We start from the raw sequence: 4,030 nt of genomic DNA, 5'->3' as shown, positions 1-4,030 counted from the left end.
GCTCATGCTGAACTGATTCATGAATCAGGAGGCAGTTGTATAAACAGAATAAGGGAATACTGCATGATTTAAAATCAGGACAGAGGTGCATCATGGTTGTATACTCTTACCATATTGATTCAGTCTGTATGGTGAGGAAACAATCAGAGAAACTGCCTTATATGAAGAAAACGTGGTGTCTGGATTGAAGTAGGGCTTACTAACATCCTGAGACATGTAGATGACACAATTTGCTTGCTGAAAATGAAGAGGACTTGATGCTCAAGAATGCAGCCTTCAGTATGGAATTTAACTCAGTGTAAATAAGACCAAAATCCTCACATCTGGACCAATAGGTAGCATCATGATAAATGGAGAAAAAAGGGTTGGAGTTGTCACGGATTTTCATTTGCTTGGATCCAATACCAATGCTTACGGGAGCAGCAGTCAAGAAATCAAAGGATTTGTTACATTTGATAAATCTACCACACATGAGCTCTTTAAAGTGTTTAAGAACAAGGAAGCCACTTTGAAAACGAAGGTGGAGCTGATCCAAGTCAAGATTTATTCAATAGCTTCAAATGCATTTGAAAGCTGGACATTGAATAAGGCAGACCAAAGAATAATCAATGTATTTGAATTATGGTGCTGGAAAATAATGCTGAAAGTACCATGGACTGGCAAAAAAACAAACAAATGTGTCTTGGAAGAAGTACAGCCAGATTGCTCCTTAGAGGCAAGGATGGTGAGACCAGTCTCACGCACTTTGGACATGTTGTCAGGAGAGAACCGTCCCTAAACAAGGACATGCTGCTTGGTAAAATGGGGTCATTCTCATTGCCATGGAGTGGATAACAACTCATAGAGACCCTGGAGGGCAGGGTATAACTGCCTGTGTGAGTTTCTGAGATTGTAACTCTTTACGGGAGTAGAAACATCAGTCTTTTTCCCACACAGCAGCTGGTGGTTTTGAACTGCTGACTCTGCTTAGCAGTCCAACACTAAGTGTTATGCCACCAGGGCTCCCTTGGTAAAGAACAGCGGCAGCAAAAAATAGGAAGGCCTTGGACAAGGTGGGTGGACACAGTGGCTGCACCCATGAGCCGAAACATAAGACCAATTGTGAGAAGTGCACAGGACCGATGGTCAGGCAGAGTTTCATTGTATTGTACACAGTGTCGCAATGAGTTGAAACTGATGCCACAGCACCTATTGTCAACACAACCACGCTTCCAATGTTCTCCTTTGCTCCACTGGGGTTCTTCTTGTCTGGTTTTTTGTAGCCTGCCCTTCCAAAGTCAGCCATGTTCTCAAATCCAGGAAATAACCCCTTCCAGAATTTCTGATCTTTTTCTTCCCCTCTCTTTTAAAGCAGCAATGTCCTTATGACTGCTCCTGTGGGCACCCCCTGCTCCCCCTGCTCCCATTGTCTCCCAGGGATTCAATTTCTTATATGATAAATATAACTCTGTACACAAACCCACACATTGAAAAATTAAACTCATTTTCATTTCTTTCTCGGAGATCATTCGGTAAACTGATAGATAACAACTTTAATGCTTCTAGGAGTCTCTGATATGTGCTGCTGTTCTGTGGCCTTAAGTAGTGCTGAGTTAGGCTGTGGGGGTAAGCAGAATATCCCATGTCACTAGATCTCAAATATATCCACTAAGGTCTCCTCCAACCCAGCTTAGATGATACGTTCAGGGTCCATAGATTTTTGTTCTGCCTACTGTATGTGGGGCAGAAGTATTCCTTTTCCCTTGCTATTTGTGGGATACACGTTTCCCCTAAGGTCCCTTTCCTCTATACCCAGAAAAAAATATTCTAATAAGATTTAATCAGGAGTAAAATTATTGTACTTTTCTATTCCTCAAGTAAGGAAATTACGTTATTCTTACATACCTGGGATTTTTGTAATAAAAAACCTGAGAAAAGTATTAAGTAGAGATTTATTATATTCTGTCCTTCCAAGTCACCTCTGGCACAATAAATATACAGCCAATTGCCTGCTTGATTGAATAGGGCAATGAGGAAAGACAAAACTACAATATATACAGATATTGATCAGCATCCCAAATAAAGGAAATTCAGATATTCATGTACAATCTAGATTCAGTATAGTATATTTATTAAATCACTAGAAGTACTTATTAAGTAACTAGAACTCATACATTTGAGTCAACATTGGAATGAGGCCAAACAGCTAGCCAAAGAGAGAGAGAGCATAACATGGCCCAGCTAAAGAGAACCACAAATATAAAGACCCCAAGACTGAATATGGATATACTGTAAGATAGTCCAAAAGGTCAGTATAATGAAAAAGTATTTCTTAATATAGGTAGGTTGGGAAAGAATATAGAGTTGAAAATTAGGAAATGTTTTTCAAGTCTTGGGAATTCATTTCAATTTTTTAAAAGATCATTTTATTGGGGGCTCTTCATTTGGATTTTGTTGTAAATGGATCAAGAAATTATTTAATACTTTGAAAATAAGGTTAATTGATATAATTGCATTCTTTTCAAGTTCCATCTGACTGCTCTGTGGAGACACAGACTTGGAGAGGGAGAAGAATAGGAACAGGACTATTTAGGAGCCAACTGCACCAGTCCAAGGAAGAAATTAATGTAGAAATGGAGCAAAGCATATTAATAGGATGTTGGGTTCATTTTAGAGGTAAAATAGGCTGCCGCTTTGGAGATTTAAGAAAAACAGTGCCTTACTCTTTGATTTAAGACATACGTACCTGAGTGGATTTTAACACTTTATGCATGATGTGGAAAATATTGGAACCCATTTCCATTATGAACTCATTGTTGTCATATTTAGCCTGTGGTCACTTTGAAAAAAAATGGATCTCCCAAATGGAAATGTCTAGAACTCAATACAAATACAATAACTCAGCTGAGCTGAATAGATTAAAAACTAGCTTTCAATGAGCTGACAGGTGTTTTGCTTGATCTCCATATAATTTGTTTATTTAAATGCCAGCAGTTCAAGCAAAGGAAGCCCAGTTCATAACAAATGCACTTACTCCCTACAGTCTTAAAGTCAGTAACTCATTTTGAAGAGTGATATTTTATTTTGGTTTTGATAAATGTTAATACAGTTGTTTATTTTCCCATTCAACAATTTCTAAAAGAAAATTGTTCAGTGGGACCCTTTACATTTTTCACAATGTATAGACATCCTCAAAACTTTTATCTGCTAGATCAATTTTAATTACTCAAATTTCCCTAAACTCTTATATTGTCATCTTTATTTTAAAGTAATTAATAACCATTCATTTTTACATAATTTTTGAAGGAACATATTCTTTATTATGTGAGACAATCTGTTACTTAGGTAAAAGATGACTACACAGTTTCAAGTTTTCAGAATTATGTCTGAGAAACAGTTTCAAGGAGTCCTCCAATTCCAATGAGACCAGTAAGTCTGTTTGTGTTTTCTTTTTTCTTAGGAATTTGAGATACAGTTATACAATTTTCTCCCATTTCTTTTCAGAGACCATCAGTTCTGATCAAAATGGTCAGTAGTGTTAGCTGGGCACTATCTCATTCTGGTCTCAGGGTAGATGAGGCCATTTGTCTATAATACCTTGTGGACAATTTTCTTCCTCGAGTCTTTGGTTTAGTTCTTTCTCTTTTGTTCCTGATGAGCAGAGACCCACGTGTGTATACTAGATGACCACTTGAAAGATCTTAAGGCCCAAAATATTACTCACAAAACTTGAATGTAGAACATAAACTTTATAAACGATATTATGTATTACTAAGGTGTCCCACAACACAAGTATTCCTAATCCTTCAAACCCAGGAATCCAGTCCCAAAGGTGTTTAGTTATGTCTAAGAAATATATGAATTATGCCTCAATTATTTTTATTATACATATGGTAATATATGAGGAAGCTTCAAAAACTTCATGCAACTGATGCACACCTTCAAGACATGATCTCTGAAGACAAATGGGTGCATAAGCAAATGTGGTGAAGAAAGCTGATGGTGTTCAGCTATGAAAAGTTAAAGCGTCTGGGGTCTAAAAGGCTTGAAG

This window comes from Echinops telfairi, unplaced genomic scaffold (assembly GCF_000313985.2).
Source record: "Echinops telfairi isolate 266 unplaced genomic scaffold, ASM31398v2 ScPeMD7_7468;HRSCAF=8506_0, whole genome shotgun sequence".
Classification (NCBI taxonomy): domain Eukaryota; kingdom Metazoa; phylum Chordata; class Mammalia; order Afrosoricida; family Tenrecidae; genus Echinops; species Echinops telfairi.
The sequence above is the reverse complement of the archived record's forward strand: the minus strand, read 5'-3'. Positions refer to the sequence as shown.